This window comes from Procambarus clarkii, chromosome 13, assembly GCF_040958095.1.
Source record: "Procambarus clarkii isolate CNS0578487 chromosome 13, FALCON_Pclarkii_2.0, whole genome shotgun sequence".
Lineage (NCBI taxonomy): Eukaryota > Metazoa > Arthropoda > Malacostraca > Decapoda > Cambaridae > Procambarus > Procambarus clarkii.
In genome coordinates this window covers 30,548,316-30,566,181 of record NC_091162.1, presented here as the reverse complement: position 1 = coordinate 30,566,181, position 17,866 = coordinate 30,548,316, and the positions used below count along the sequence as shown (strand labels likewise).

The 17,866-nt window shown below is 42.9% G+C and overlaps 1 protein-coding gene across 9 annotated transcripts in view; it reads right to left on the bottom strand.

Annotated features, from left to right (window-relative positions):
- Positions 1-17,866, bottom strand: part of LOC123757285 (high affinity cAMP-specific and IBMX-insensitive 3',5'-cyclic phosphodiesterase 8B) — a 787,483-nt gene that overhangs the window by 496,747 nt on the left and 272,870 nt on the right. The window lies entirely within an intron of this gene.

The window sequence follows — 17,866 nt, the reverse complement described above, 5'->3', positions numbered from 1 at the left end:
CGGTTGACGCAGTTTCCCCCCGACTGAGAATACTCGGTTGGCGCAGTTAAGTGGTTAAACAAGATAAATATTGTAACTGTTTAGCATTGTTATGACAATAAAGTGGAAAAACATCTTGATCCACTTCACTGTTTTCCGTACACACACTACTGTCCCTACCATCATATCACATTTATCCACCAAACGCATGTTGATGTTATAGTCCAAAACACAATCTGGCTTATAGATCTAGTATTTTGTTGTTCTGTTCATCTTGCTACTGTCCACCATTGTACCATTGTGAATGGTGGTCAACATGTTCACTTCATGCCTGTCTTTCCATCACACTGAAGGCATTGCACCAGTTTTTCTTAGCTCGCAATCACCAACCTGCATGGCAGTGTGAATCACTGGCATTTCCCTTTATTTTGCCTTCACTGTGCCACACTCCAGTTCTATTATCAAGCAAGAACCTAGTTAGCAAAGGACTGGTATAATAGTTATCTGTGTACAATATGTGGCCCTTGTTCAGATATGGTACGTGCAAGCAGTGACTTCACCACACTACCTGAGAATCCACGTTGGTCATTAGCAGGAATGTCTACATTTGTACCCATATACATTATCAGGTGTAACACAATTCTTGTTTCACAGTCATAGACTACAAAGAATTTCAATCCAAATCTGTGGCATTTGGAGGGAATATACTGCTTGAAGGCAAGATGTCCTTGCCCGAAACGCTATGTGTACTAGTGGCTTTAGGTATTGTATGTACTAGCTCTATCTATAAATCCAACATTATGTTTGTAAATCAACTATATATGTACTTTCCTGAATAAAGTTTACTTTACTTTGAAAAGCACAAGAGATTCGTCAATCACCAGCTTCTGAGCTGGTATGTAAATCCCTGTACTTTCCAATAAGTTCATTCAGGGTGTGCCTCACCTTACAAAGTTTATCATCTTCAGTATGGTCTTCATTATTTGCAAGATGAAGACACCTGAGGAGTATTGCAAATCTGTCTCAAGACATATATTTCCTGAACATTGATGTTGGAACAGTATGGTCTTTGCTCCAATAAAGGTCGAGTACGTGTTTGACACAATGTTTCATCAACATACAAAGTGCTAAAAACACATACATTTCACCTAAAGTCGTATCTTTCCATCGCTGTAATCGTGAAAAATCAGATAACTACTCACAAATGAGATCAGCCGAATATGTGTTTGTTTCCTGAACAATATGTTCCATTAGTGGCTCATCAAAATATGCTGTTAAATAGTCCATTTCACACATAGTCACCTGTATCAGGGAAAAGGTCTGTAATCCCAGCATCTGAATTATCAAAGGCAGGAATTTATGGAACAAAATCTGTCCCATCACCATCACCTGGTGTCTTTCGAGAGGCACCAGCAGCACCATGGCGAGGAAACCGTGGACCAGGAGCTGAAATCCGTCTAGCAACAGAACGGGCGGCAGGGACGATGACGAAAAATTACTTTATGTTGAGGGACTTTGATCATCAGTGTCCTCATGTGGTCCCATGCGGTGCTCCGCATGGCTTAGCCAGATGCCGCCGACGCGACAAAATGTCGCTTGGAAACACCACGCACTTCACTTGCACTAGCTGCAGCGAAACAATTTTCGGATTCAAAATCACTAAAAATGTAAATTGATTCACCTTACTCAGACTCGTCGATGAAAACATTAATATCTTTCAAAGTAGCACATGAACTGTGTGGTCTGGCACGAAGTGGTGTTAAATGTGGGCAAGGAGGCTTGGGTGAGATGCTATAGGCCTAGCCCTCGTTGTAAGATACGATATTGAAAGCCATACACCTAGAGTATCGTTAACAATACCCCGCTCTTATCTTCTTATAAATAATGGGAGTGCAGGTGTCTATATAGCAATAATAAACAGTTCTAACTACATAGGACAAGACATTACACCTTGGGGTACAATTTCACAAAGGGTTTTTATTTAACAATATCAGATTATCTCAATGATTAGAACAGGGGGAGGGGTGTACTTAGACCCACCACAGGATTGTTACAAAGGGGTGGGAGGTTCCTTCCAACCAACACCCACATAAGGAGTCAACTGGCACAAGGTTCCACACCCAACAAGTTAGGTCTCTACAAACTGGGACTTCAGGTCATCACTATAATCCACTCTTCTTGGGTAGCTACAAAGTTTAGTTTAGTTTAGTTCATTTATTATGCACCCCATACCCATCTTGTGGGCGGTAGTGGAAAGGGTTACAGAGGCACATACTGGGCTCAGGGACTGAACCCCACAATTCATTTAGCTAAGCAAGTTACAATCTTGATGAGCTAGTTACAAAATTCAATATAAGTCATCACATCAACAATGGGTTCGAGATCGACCTCAAGTACAGGTTCTAAATTAAGCAACTGACATATGTGGAGAGCTAGTGTCAAAATTTATATGTTTGTCCTGCACACCGCCCCCCATCCAGTGGGCAGCGGTGGGTAGGTTACAATCACTTAGTTACTACCTACAGTTAGCAAACTGGGGATATTTGGCCAAAATTTCTGGTAGCAGATCATTTTGAATGAAATATTGACACATCGCTGGAACATTGGTTATAGAATTGTCTCTAAATTCACGTATCTTTTCGCACTCCATCACATAGTGACGGAGGGTGTGCGAATAATTTTGTTGACACAGTTTACATTTGGTCAGGTCTACATCAGCAGATAATGAGAATTCCCAGAGATACTTGTAACCGAGTCTAAGCCGAGCAGTAGTAACATCTAGAAGTCTGCTGATTTTATTGGATGATCCATAGATGTGTGGCTCCTCTTGCATGATAGTATGATGATAGATGGAATTACTGGTGTCAATTTCACTTTGCCTCAGATCTACAAGATCTTGTTGAAGTTCTCGGTGTACAGCTGCTCTCAGATTGCTCATTGACAATCCAAGGTTACACTCAACGGCTCCTTTAAAGGCAGATTCTTTGGCTAACTTATCAGCTCTATCATGCATTCGGAGGCCAACATGAGATGGAGACCACATGAAATGGACTCTGGGTTTTATCAATACACCGTTCTGACCACAACACACAAAGGGATGGGTACAGTATATTTAGATTTAGATTTTTTATTCAGGTTACCTTGAGGTTACCTTGAGGTGCTTCCGGGGGTTGCCGGACTGATCAACCAGGCTGTTGGACGCGGCTGCTCGCAGCCTGACGTATGAGTCACAGCCTGGTTGATCAGGTATCCTTTGGAGGTGCTTATCCAGTTCTCTCTTGAACACTGTGAGGGGTCGGCCAGTTATGCCCCTTATGTGTAATGGAACCGTGTTGAACAGTCTCGGACCTCTGATGTTGATAGAGTTCTCTCTCAGAGTACCAGTTGCACCTCTGTTTTTCAACGGGGGTATTCTGCACATCCTGCCATGTCTTCTGGTCTCATGTGATGTTATTTCTGTGTGCAGGTTTGGGACCACCAGCCCCTCTAATATTTTCCACGTGTAAATTATTATGTACCTCTCCCGCCTGCGCTCAAGGGAGTACAGTTTTAGGCTCTTTAGTCGGTCCCAATAGTTTAGATGTTTTACTGAGTGGATTCTAGCAGTAAAGGATCTCTGCACGCTCTCCAGGTCAGCAATTTCTCCAGCTTTGAAAGGTGCTGTCATTGTGCAGCAGTACTCCACTCTAGAGAGCACAAGCGTTTTGAAAAGTATCATCATCGGTATAGCATCTCTAGTGTGAAAAGTTCTTGTTATCCAACCTGTCATTTTTCTTGCAGTTGTGACGGCTACTTTATTGTGTTCTTTAAAGGTAAGGTCTCCCGACATGAGTACACCCAGATCCTTTACATTGCCTTTTCGTTCTATGTTATGATTTGCCTGAGTTTTGTACGTGGTTTCCGTTTTTATATCTTCATTTTTTCCATAGCGCATGAGCTGGAACTTATCTTCGTTAAACACCATATTATTTTCTGTAGCCCATAGAAAGACCTGATCTACATCTGACTGGAGGTTCGCCGTGTCCTCTATGTTGCCTACTCTCATGAAGATCCTAGTGTCATCTGCAAAGGATGATACAGTGCTATAGGTTGTGTTCTTGTCTGCGTCCGATATGAGGATGAGAAAAAGTACTGGAGCAAGCACAGTACCCTGGGGGACTGAGCTCTTCACGGTTGATGGGCTGGATTTTATTTTGTTGACTATTACACATTGGGTTCTGTTGGTCAGGAAATTGTAGATCCATCTGCCTATTTTTCCGGTAATTCCTTTTGAACGCATTTTATGTGCAATAACACCATGGTCACATTTATCAAAAGCTTTTGCGAAATCTGTGTAAATTACATCAGCGTTTTGTTTGTCTTCCATAGCATCTAATGCCATATCATAGTGGTCCAGCAACTGCGACAGGCAAGAGCGCCCTGTTCTGAAACCATGTTGTCCGGGGTTATGGAGTAGCTGTGATTCGATGTATTTTGTGATCTTACTTCTTAGCACTCTCTCAAAAATTTTTATGATGTGCGATGTTAGTGCTATTGGTCTGTAATTTTTTGCCTCTGCCTTATTTCCTCCTTTATGAAGTGGTGCTATCTCTGCTGTTTTTAGTATATCAGGAATAACGCCAGTATCTAGGCTTAAATCTATTAATAAAAAACATGACCTTGAGAAGAAGTATAGGTTAGGAATCGTCTCCAAAGAATTCTCAAAGACTTACTCATTATTGCTAAGATAATTAGACGAGCCAAAACTAAATACTACGAAGATAAATTTACCCAAATAAAGAGCAACATTAAACAAACTTGGAGCACAATTTCACAAATATTGGGATCAAAGAAGTCTTTAAATAACAAACCGACTCTCCTGTCTAATAACGATGGTCAGCTTTCAGCCTCTGATTCTGCTATTGAGTTCAATAGGGTCTTCTCTTCCATTGGTTCATCCCTTGCAAATGATATTCCATCTTCCAGTACTGACATTAAGGACTATCTTACAGGTAACTATCCACAGTCTCTGTACCTAAAGCCTATTAATTCCGCTGACGTCAATGAGATAATCCTTTCCCTTAAAAGTCTCTAAGACAGTTGGTATACTCTCCAAAATCAGATATTATGTTCCTAACTCTGCTCTCCTCTCACTATATTATGCACTAATCTACCCCTATCTTAATTATGGTATCTGTGCATGGGGGGTCTACCACTGCAAACTACCTTAAGCCCATCATCACACAGCAAAAATCTGCTATCAGAATTATAACTAACTCTGCTTTCAGACAACACTCAGCTCCCTTGTTTAAATCCCTAAACTTGTGTTACGGACCCGAGTCCAGCGTCCGGGCCTGGAGCAGTGACGACCACGCCATCTGTGGGTCAGCTCCCGAAGCCCCCTCCAAACGGACGACGACACCTGGTGAGGACGACGTGTACCGGCCACAAGGGCCAGTTTCCAGTCCTGTTCAGCACACAACACAGCCGTTGCTGACTTCTGGTGAGGTGGTGCTCAGACGACAACTGCCATCTATGGAGTGGATACGTCGGGCGTTTGTGTCTGAGCCGGTAAGTGAGGTGCTTTTGTGTGTCCCTGTTATTGATGACGTGTCTGCTTACAGAGTCGACCTGGGACTGCTGTGATGGAAGTTGAGTCAGTCTACCCAAGACAGCCGTCCCCATACCTTGTGCTTTGCTGCAGCAGCTGTGAGTCGCCTCCCGGAGGAACACTGTGGTGTTACCCTGCCAGTGAAGTGGCAGTAGAAGGATTGTCGTACCCGGGACCGACTGCTGGAGACGATTGACCACTAGGGTATTGAGGACAGGAGAGTGATTTGTGGTATCACACGAGGCTCCTGACTAGGGCGCTTCCTTAGTATCGCTCGTGGAGTGGCCTGACCAGCGTTGCTGATCCGGAACCTGCCAGCTGTTCTGCTGGACTTGTGGTTGACGGCCTCCACGGCGGTGCCCCCAGTGGAACTGTGTTTTGGGTGGCCTGTGTCAGGGGTAGACTCAGCTTGATCGAAGGATTCGTCAAGAGACCACGAGAGCACCGAGGACTTGGCACCGAGAGCTTGGATCCAGAGTCTTCAGGAGAAGACGCCAGTGTAAATAATTCCCCTGTGCAGTGTACATACCCCTCCCCCTGTGTAACTTTTATATATTACTTATTGGTGAAGGTAATTATAATCTTAAGTTTTTGCCTTTCTTTCCCTTCCCCTTTTATTTTACTTGCGTCACGGATCTCATCCCTTGAAAGCCACTACTGGCTTGGGGCCGGATACCCTTCCTCTAATAACATCAGAGTACGAACCCAGTTGCGACCCGAGAGGGCCGTAACATAATTGGCATCCCCAGCGGGATCCGACCCCTTGTTAAGTATGTTTGACAGGGGTGGTGAAGTGGCGTAATCCCTGTATATAATTCCCCCTGTGTGACGATTGTGACGTTATACGTCCTGTGCGGTGCTCAAGAGTGACTAAGTGCGATATTGTGCAGTGCGGTGCTCGCTGTGATTAAGCAATTAAGTGCAATGTTGTGTAGTGCGGTGCTCGGCGTGATTCAGTGCAACATTGTGTAGTGCGGTGCCCGAAGTAATTACGTGCAATATCGGCAAGTGAGGCGCCAGGTGCGATAAAGTGCAATATTGACGTAGAACAGTGCTCGGTGCGTTAAGTGCTAACGTGTAAGCGGTGTGTTAAGTGCTAACTGTTCCATCTGTGACAATGGCAGAAAAAGCTACCATCGATGTTCAGGCTTTTCTGAACAGAGAGGACTGTCTTGCCAGATTAAAATATCTGAGCAAACCAGAGCTTGTACTAGTGAGCGCCTAACTGGAGATCAAGATCCGTGCCAGTGATTCCCATGTGGAGATCTTGTCCAAGGTTCACCGGCACTTGAAGGCAGAGGAGAAACAGGAAGGCGAGACTCCTAGTATAAAGGAAGGTGAGGAAATAGCTTCCACTGGAAAAGGAAGATAAGGGCAGTGACATTGACAGTGATGCAGGTGAGCTTAATATTAGCTTTCTTACAGTCAAAATGCGTGCCCTAGAGATAAATCGTGAGATAGAATGGAAGAAGTTAGAATTAGAACGAGAATTAAAAGATAAAGAAGTGGAGATGAAAAATAAAGAAATAGAGATGAAAGATAAAGAATTGGCAATGAGGCGTTTAGAATTAGCAAGAGAATAAAGAAGAGAAGAGCGAGAAAGAGAAGAGAAACGAGAAAGAGAAGAGCGAGAAAGAGAAGAGAAACGAGAAAGAGAAGAGCGAGAAAGAGAAGAGAAACAGCGAGAGAGAGAAGAAAAAGAAAGACAGAGACAACATGAACTAGAAGTATTACGATTAGGCGGTGGTCGGAGGCCAACAACGGAAACCAGTAGTTTTGATCCGGTAAGGAACATCAAAATGGTCCCCAAATTCAACGAGAGGGAAGTTTCGAAATTCTTCGCAGCCTTTGAGAAAGTCGCTGCCTCTTTGGAGTGGCCAAGGGAGAATTGGGCCATCATGATACAGTCAGTCTTGACTGGGAAGGCCCAAATCGCCTACTCCACGTTATCCCTTGACGACTCCGGCGATTACGACAAGGTGAAGAAGGTCGTGCTCATGGCGTACCAATTGGTACCTGAGGCTTACAGGCAGAAGTTCAGAAACCTGAAAAAGACCTCAGAGCACACTTTCACCGAATTCGCCACCATCAAGGAGCGACTTTTCCAGGAATGGTGTGCCTCTCGGAAGGTGGAGACCAAAGAAGACCTCGAGCAGCTCATACTGCTAGAGGACTTCAAGGATTGTTTGTCTGGAGACCTGAAGACGTACTTAGAGGAGCAGCAGGTAGAGACCTTGAGTGCGGCAGCCACCATGGCTGAGGAATACATCCTGACTCATAGGCCGTCTGCTAAGTACGTCCCGAGGAATTACCAGCGCCGGTTTGACAGACCTCATGACGAAGAGGAAAGACCCGTCCCACAAAGCGCTAAGAAGACGCCCCCAAGTAGCCCTCGAAGGACGAGTCCTAGCAGTCCGAAACACCGGAGTCCAAGGAGGAATGTGGTGTGCTGGACTTGTGGGCAGAAAGGGCATGTAGCTGCTATGTGCCGAGGCAGAAGAGGTGGCGGCGCACGTAGGGAGGTGATGATGATGAGCTGTGTTACACCACCAGCAGGAAGCCAGTCGACGGCGACGCAGGAAGGACCAAGTTTGTTCGCCCCTCACACTTCAAACGGGTACGTAACGAGTGATCATACTGGTAGATCTGTAGTAGTGCTCAGAGATAGTGGAGCAGCCCAGTCCCTGATCGTGAGAAGCTCGTTACCCGAGGGAGTAAGTGTGGACGGGAGACAACAGGTTGTCCTGGTTGGGTTTCCTAGGACGCAGTATATCGCCCCCTTAGTGCCAGGTACATCTCGACTCGCCTTACTTCAGCGGCACATGTGCGTTGGCAGTAGTCGATACCCTCCCTGTGGCTGGGATTGACGTGGTACTAGCCAACGACTTGGTGACAGATTGGAGCATCACTCTTCCCAAGGTCGCGGACGAGTCAGCCAGAACAGCAAGGTCTGAGGTAACGACGGGCCGTGGTAATGTCCAGGTAAAAACAGACCCGGATTTAAACATGTTTAATTTGTCCTCTCACCCGCAGATCGATAGTATTCTAGCAGAGTCTCCTGATTTTTCTCTCGACAAGAAACATGAGGTTACGATGGCAGAAGTACCTGAGCTAGAAGAGAGGCCTTGTGTGCAGGCACCCACGGATACCAACGAGTCTGGAGCGAAGGCAGATGAGTACTTGCGGTATGGCAAGGTACGGCGTTCATTGAACCGGCCAGAGATTCCCCAGACGTCGGAGGTATGTGAGGTATGTGCAAAGGTTCTAGAGCCCTCTTCGATCCAAACCAGGCTAATGGATATAGCCGGTTATGGACATTACAGGTTCAGGAAGCTTATCCCTCAGTTGGCCGCATGTCTCTTAGCGGTATTTTGTTTTATTCTCGTGTGTGCTCTCAGTAAGGACCAGTGGACGACCCGACGGATGATGGCTCCCTTGAACATCGGGAAGAGGTCCCAGGGATTGGAGACGTGCACAGTGAGTGGTGCAGTCGAAGAAGGGACCTGGAAGGTGATGGTTGATACAGGAGGTACGCGATACGATAATATGAGTGACTGTTTCCGACAGGTTGACACCCCCCGCGTGATAGCTGAGCCTCAATGCAGCGTTATGCGGAACGTTGGTCGACCTGACGGTGGCAGAGCGAATGCCATCTTCGATGTACGAACAGCCCCGTTGGGAGTAGGTGTGGACCTAGTAGAGTATGCTGTAAGTACTGTTTTACCCGCTGTCGCTGTCACTCTAAATTATCAGACCCCTGTATTCCAGGTGCCCGACTCCCTGAAGGACCGCCGGACCGGTACTAGAAATACCGTCTGTGACCAGCCATCATCGATGCCACGACATAAGGAAGTGTCGAGGCGCCCCACATCGTGTCTACACCGATCCTTACTCGAGAGGTGTGAGATGATGCCCCTGCTTGGCATCGCAGTGGAAGTGCGGAAGACTACTTCAGACAGATCATCGTCTTCTATCTGCAAGTTCCCGTTATGCCGGAATTGCCCAGTAGGACAGTTCTGTGGACGAGACAGCCTCGCCATTCCAGTTTACAGTATAAGTGAGTCCATTTGGAATTGTGTCGCCGTACTAATTTGGTTTGCGTTTCTCTTTATAGAACCCCAAACCAAATTCTTTTGGTGGGGAGGTGTTACGGACCCGAGTCCAGGGTCCGGGCCTGGAGCAGTGACGACCACGCCATCTGTGGGGTCAGCTCCCGAAGCCCCCTCCAAACGGACGACGACACCTGGTGAGGACGACGTGTACCGGCCACAAGGGCCAGTTTCCAGTCCTGTTCAGCACACAACACAGCCGTTGCTGACCTCTGGTGAGGTGGTGCTCAGACGACAACGCCATCTATGGAGTGGATACGTCGGGCGTTTGTGTCTGAGCCGGTAAGTGAGGTGCTTTAGTGTGTCCCTGTTATTGATGACGTGTCTGCTTACAGAGTCGACCTGGGACTGCTGTGATGGAAGTTGAGTCAGTCTACCCAAGGCAGCCGTCCCCATACCTTGTGCTTTGCTGCAGCAGCTGTGAGTCGCCTCCCGGAGGAACACTGTGGTGTTACCCTGCCAGTGAAGTGGCAGTAGAAGGATTGTCGTACCCGGGACCGACTGCTGGAGACGATTGACCACTGGGGTATTGAGGACAGGAGAGTGATTTGTGGTATCACACGAGGCTCCTGACTAGGGCGCTTCCCTAGTATCGCTCGTGGAGTGGCCTGACCAGCGTTGCTGATCCGGAACCTGCCAGCTGTTCTGCTGGACTTGTGGTTGACGGCCTCCACGGCGGTGCCCCCAGTGGAACTGTGTTTTGGCTGGCCTGTGTCAGGGGTAGACTCAGCTTGATCGAAGGATTCGTCAAGAGACCACGAGAGCACCGAGGACTTGGCACCGAGAGCTTGGATCCAGAGTCTTCAGGAGAAGACGCCAGTGTAAATAATTCCCCTGTGCAGTGTTAATACTCCTCCCCCCGTGTAATCTTTTTATATATTATTTATTGGTGTTGGAAATCATTATATTATATTAAGTTCTTGACTTTATTTCCCTTCCCCTTTAAGTTACTTGCGTCACGGATCTCATCCCTTGAAAGCCACTACTGGCTTGGGGCCGGATACAACTTCCTCTAATAACATCAGAGTACGAACCCAGTTGCGACCCGAGAGGGCCGTAACAACTTGCTAAATATTAACTCCCTCCACACATTCTCTTGTGTCAACTACATTTACAAAACCCTGTTCTTAAATGCAAACCATGCTCTGAAACTCTCCCTGGACAGATGTAATAGGACCCATTATCACCACACCAGAAATAAATATCTCTTTGATATCCCCAGGGTCAAACTTAATCTGTGTAAACACTCTATGCAAATTAAGGGACCTAGTCTATGGAACTCACTCCCTAGTGAATTGAAAAACTGTAAAACTTTTGCCTTATTTAAAAGCAAAACCAAAAAGTACCTAACTTCATCTTCTTAGTTTCCTACACTGAGCTTTAAATTTGCTCTGTACCTAGTGTTACCCAATCTCCTAATTTTTATGTAATATCAAACAACCTTATCATTGTGTTCATTGCTGTCTTCTTTTATGTGCTAGCCATATGCTGTATTGTGACTACCAATTTTTGTCAACTACCATTCAAGCTGTCATTGCAATCAATCTTATATTGTTTCTGCTGTATTGTGCCTACCATTTTGTTGTCAACTACCATTTTAAGCTGTCATTGCAATCAATCTTAGCTACCTATGTGCTTTAATATACTGTACCTACAATATTCTCTCATCTTTTTTTTTTTTTTTTCATTTCATGTAATCTGTTATCATTTTTTGTCTATAAATTTTGCAAGTATTTACCTCCTTAAAATTTTCTTAGATTAAGGACCTGCCCGAAACGCTGCGCGTGCTAGTGGCTTTACAAGACTGTAATTACCATATTTGTATCCTCACATTCCTTATGTACATTCTTGTATATGCATAAATAAATAAATAAATAAATAAAACCAAGTCTGGTGCCCTTGAGGAGATACCAACTTTAATTTACAAAAAAGTCTCCAGACCTTTAGCCCCTGCTATTGCTTTGCTCTTCAACAAGTCACTTGAACTCCAAACCTTTCCAGATATTCTAAAAAAAAGCGAGAGTAACGCCTGTCCACAAATGTGGTGATCTCATAGATGTTAACAACTACAGACCTATATCAATCCTGCCAAACTTGTCAAAAATTTTTGAAAAACTTATCTATAAGCAGCTTTACTCATATCTAGCCAAACTCAATATACTTAGCCCTTGCCAATATGGCTTCAGACCCAAAAAAAGCACTAACGATGCACTTATTAGTATGCTTAACTCGATTCATACAGCTCTTAATAAAAATGAGTTCCCTGTTGGGTTATTTGTGGACCTGCGTAAAGCTTTTGATACTGTCAACCACCAAAACCTTCTTATTTTATTTATTTATTTATTTTATTTTATTTATTTATATATATACAAGAAGGTACATTGGGTTTGTGAGAATACATTGGATAGTACAGTATATACATTCTTGTAAAGCCACTAGTACGCACAGCGTTTCGGGCAGGTCCTTAATCTAGCAGATAATTTTAAGTAGGTAATTTCAATCAGAATTGATAAATGATAAAGATGCATTACAAGAGAAAAATGAGATGAGAGAGATAAGTAGGTATATTAAAGCATATTGGTATATTAAAGCTCTGATTGATTACATTGACAGCTTGATTAGTAATTTAAACAAGGTTAATAGACACCATACAGCAGATTGACAGCACATATAAGACAGCAATGATCACAATGGTAAAGATGTTCAGATTGGGTACATAAAGATTGGGAGACTGGGTAGCAAAAGATACAGATAAACAAGATTTATAAACACCATACAACAGATTGGCAGCACATATAAGAAAACAGAATGATCACAATGGTAAAGATGTACAAATTGGGAACATAAAGGTTGGGAGATTGGGTAGCAATTGATACAGTACAATTTTAAGGCAAAAGTGAAAAACTATGAAGATGAAATTAGGTACTTTTTAGTATTGATTTTGAATGATGTAAAAGTTGGACAGCTTTTCAATTCAGTAGGGAGTGAGTTCCATAAACTGGGTCCCTTTATTTGCATGGAGTGTTTACACAGATTAAGTTTAACTCTGGGGATATCAAAGAGATATTTATTTCTGGTGTGGTGATAATGGGTCCTATTACATCTGTCCAAGAAGAGTTTCAGACAAGGATTTGCATTTAAGAACAGGGTTTTGTAAATGTAGTTGACACAAGAGAATTTGTGGAGTGAGATTATGTTTAGCATGTTTAGGGAGTTAAACAAGGGGGCTGTGTGTTGTCTGAAAGCAGAATTTGATATTATTCTGATAGCAGATTTTTGCTGGGTGATGATGGACTTGAGGTGGTTTGCAGTGGTTGAACCCCATGCACAGATACCATAGTTGAGGTAGGGATAGATTAGTGCATAATATAGAGAGATGAGAGCAGAGTTAGGAACATAATATCTGATTTTGGAGAGTATACCAACTGTTTTAGAGACTTTCTTAGTTATGTGTTGTATATGGGTACTAAAGTTAAGTCTCTTGTCTAGGAATATGCCAAGAAACTTTCCATCATTTTTATTGCTAATGTTTACATTGTCAATCTGAAGTTGAATTGCATTTGTAGATTTGCTTCCGAATAGGATGTAGTAGGTCTTTTCTATGTTAAGTGTTAGTTTGTTGGTTGACATCCATAAGTGGACTTTTTTTAGTTCATTATTAACAACACCATTTAGTGTATGTGGGTTGGGGTGGGAGTAGATGAGGGTAGTATCATCAGCAAACAAAATAGGTTTCAGAATGTTAGAGACATTAGGCAGATCATTAATGTATATAAGAAAAAGAAGAGGTCCCAAGATGCTGCCCTGTGGCACTCCAACAGTTATTGGTAGAATGGGAGAGGTTATATTATTGATGGCTACACATTGGTGTCTATCACTACGATAAGATTGGATATAGTCCAGTGCATGGCCTCGGATTCCATAATGATGGAGTTTACTTAAGAGGTAATCATGATTAACAGTATCAAAGGCCTTTCTCAGGTCAATGAAGAGTCCAATTGGAAACTCATTTTTGTCAAGAGCTGAGTAAATTATATCAAGGAGACTAATAATTGCATCGTTGGTACTCTTTTGAGAGCGGAAGCCAAACTGACAGGGGCTAAGAATGTCGAGTTTTCTTCATAAATTACATCATTATGGAGTCAGAGGACACTCCCTACAATACCTCAAATCCTACCTTACTGACAGGCTCCAATATGTTTCTGTGAATAATACAATTTCTCCCACCCTACCCATCAACATTGGTGTTCCTCAGGGCAGCATACTTGGCCCTCTCCTCTTTCTCATCTACATTAATGACCTTCCAACTGCCTCCCAACACCTCAAACCAATTCTATTTGCTGACGACACAACCTTCATTTACTCCAGTCCTGACCCCCTTGCTCTAAATGCCACAGTAAATACTGAGCTAAATAAAGTCCATCTTTGGCTAACTGCCAACAAACTCACCCTTAACATTGACAAAACTTTCTATATTCTGTTTGGCAATAAATCCTCTAATCAAATAAATCTCAAAATAAACAATACCCAAATTTGTAACAAATTAGATGGCAAATTCCTTGGCATTCTCATAGACCACAAGCTGAATTTCCAGGGACACATTCTGAATATATCAAAAAAAGTTAAAAAAACTGTGGGCATTCTTTCTAAGATCAGATATTATGTACCACGCCCTGCCCTGGTGACTCTCTATTACTCCCTTATCTATCCATATCTCAACTATGGTATTTGTGCTTGGGGCTCTACTACCCAAAATCACTTACGTCCTCTAATTACTCAACACAAAGCTGCTATTAGGACAATATCCAACTCTGGCCCCAGGCATCACTCGGTACCCCTACTCAAATCTCTGAATATGTTAGACATTAAGTCACTGCACATTCTCTCATGTGTATTATACATATATAAAACGCTAAACTATAATGCCAATCCGGATCTCAAAAGCTTCATAGAAGGATGTAACAGAACCCATGAGCACCACACCAGAAATAAATACAGTTTTGATATTTCTAGAGTACGACTTAATCAAACTAGAAATGCTCTACAAATCAAGGGGCCCAGAATGTGGAATGACCTTCCCAACCATGTTAAAGACTGTACCTCTCTCAACCAGTTTAAGTCAAAAACGAAGCTATACCTAATAAATTCCCTGTAACCTACCTTACCCTTCTATTGTCAACCAATTTCTGTTTTCTTTAAGAGCGCTGTTTGTTGACATAATTGTATTTGTGCTGCTTTTTCATCTATGTTTTCATTTCTTGTTTTCATTCTACTCATTATGCTCAATTAGTATTAAGCTTGTCATTTAAGTTTATCATGCCCGAAACGCTTTGCGTAATAGTGGCTTTAGGCATTGTATGTACTAGCTCTACCTACAAGTCAACCAATCTTTGTAAAAATTTATTGTATGTATGTACCTTACTTAAATAAAAATTATTATTATTATTATTATTGTCTCCACAGAATGTGGAGGGCCTGCGATAGTGGTTTTTTACAGTTCTTTATGAATATGGAGTTCCAAGAATCCGGGCCTAGTGCAGAGTGCATAGGCATACTGTTTATGGCTTCTTCAAAATCCAGTTGGGATAGGGTGACGTCTGATATATGATTTGATGTTGGTATCGTATCCATGAAAAATTCATTTGGATTATCAATCTTTAGTGTGTTTAATGGCCCGCTGAAAACAGAGTCGTACTGCGCCCTCAGTAGCTCGCTCATTTCTTTGTTGTCATCGGTGAAAGTTCCATCTCCCTTTCGCAGGGGCCCGATACTAGATGTGGTTTTTGATCTTGATTTTGCATAGGAGAAAAAATATTTCGGATTTCTTTCTATTTCACTGATGGCCTTTTGCTCTCTTTGCCTCTCCTGGGTTTTGTATGATTCTTGTAGCTTGAGTTCAATTGTTTCTATTTCTCTACCTAACCGTCTTCGCCGTTCTTGAGATAGGGTGCGACTCTCAAGTTGTTCCGCGATTAGTTTTCTTCGCCTATATAGGGAACGACGTTCCCGTTCCAATCTGCATCTCTTCCTCTTTTTTCTTAGAGGTATGTGGTTTGAACATATTTCTAGTGCTACTGAGCTTATTTTTTCCAGGCACTGGTTCAGGTTTGCATTTTCTAGCTGTTCTTCCCAGTTTATTTCTGTGAAGTCCTGGTTTATTTGCTCCCAGTTTATCTGTTTATTATTGAAGTTGAATTTGCTGAAATCTCCTCCACTGGGAATCTGGACTGGTTTTGAAGGTCTACTCCCCATGGTTGTCATAACTTCAATTAAGTTGTGATCTGAGTAACAGGTATTTGTAATCATTATGTTCCTGATCAATTCATCATTATTAGTGAAAATGAGGTCCAGCGTGTTCTCCTTCCTAGTTGGTTCTACTATTTGCTGGTTTAAGGCAAACCTGTCGCACATCCGTAGCAGGTCATTTGCATGTGCCTGTTCATTTAGGCTACTTCCTGGTATTCTTTCTGATATTACTGTATTAGCCAGGTGCTTCCATTTCAGGTGCCGTAGGTTGAAGTCCCCAAGCAGGATGATGTTCGGAGCTGGATTTGTGAGGTTTTCCAAGCAGTGTTCTATTTTCATTAGTTGGTCTTTAAACTGCTGAGGGTTTGCCTCCGGTGACTTATATACAAGGACAATAACTACATTTAAAATCTCTATTTTGATTATCAGCACTTCCACCATATCATTTGAGGTGTTTAGCAACTCAGTACAGATGAGTGTGTCTTTGATGTAGAGGCTGACCCCACCCTGAAGCCGGTGTTTCCTATCACATCTGAAAAGATTGTACTCTGAGATCCATATTTCACCATCATGGTAGTCCTTTGTGTGGGTTTCTGTTAGGGCTGCAAACACTGCATTTGCCTCATGAAGGAGACCATCTATAAAGTAAACTTTGTTGGATTTGCGTCTTTTTATACCCTGGATGTTGGCAAATATAAATGATGTTATCGTGTTAGTGGAAGTGCTGGAAGCCTTACTTGGTGTTAATATCTGAGGCTCTGGTAAGGAGGCCACTGTGTTTGCGTCCAGGGTGTGTCGTTTTGGAAGTGATTCGTCCAGTTTTGGTAGTAGGACAGGTGTTGTCTGGTGTAGTACCTATGTGCTTGTTGATAATTTGAATTCCAGTCTTGTGGGTATCTCCGTTCCCCTCTGTAATCCTGTAGTGGTTCCATCTGACTGTTCCTCTCTCTTATATTTACTACTCTGTTTCTGCCTTCCTCTAAAAAATTTCCAGTAGTGTCATATTGATCTTCCCGTCTATAACGCTCTGTACCTCTCACATGGAATTCCAGACACTGAAGATTGTAGCATTTTTTGTCCCTAATTGAAAATTGACATAATTTAGGGTGGAAGTATCTACACCCTGTTCCAAAACGGCATGTACCCCTCTCCAACATGTTCCTGCATTTTCGAGGATGCAGAAAATGGCATTTTGTTCCTAATTTTCCATATTTGCATATTCCTTTAGCGTAGAATTTGCAAATTAGTACGCATAGCGTTTCGGGCAAGGTGAGAGGGGGAAAAAATACTTGGACTAAAATTAATAGTAATTGAGCTTCAAGTAAAAATTGTGTTGATAAAAAAAAGGGGGGGGGACAAGGCAGAGAATAGCAATTATACAAGTTGGTCAACAAACAGCAATGATTACAATAGTAAGACATGGGTTTACATTTAGGGGTAAGGTAGGTTACATGGGGTTTATTAGGTAGTTTTTAGTTTTTATCTTAAACTGGTTAAGAGAGGTACAGTCTTTGACATGATTGGGGGAGGTCATACCACATTATTGGTCCTTTGATTTGTAAAGCATTTCTAGTTTGATTAAGTCGTACTCTTGGGATATCAAATAGGTATTTGTTCCTGGTGTGGTGCCCATGGGTTCTGTTACAACCGTCTAAGAAGTTTTTAAGGTCATGATTGACATTACAGTTCAGAGTTTTAAATATAAAGAGTACACATGAGAGGATGTGCAGTGACTTAATATCAAACATATATAGAGATTTGAGTAAGGGTACCGAGTGATGTCTGGGGCCAGAGTTAGATATTGTTCTAATGGCAGCTTTGTGTTGAGTAATTAGAGGATATAAATGATTTTGGGTTGGAGAATCCCAAGCACAAATACCGAGAGAGTAATAGAGCGTCACCAGGGCAGGGCGTGGTACATAATATTTGATCTTTTAAAGAA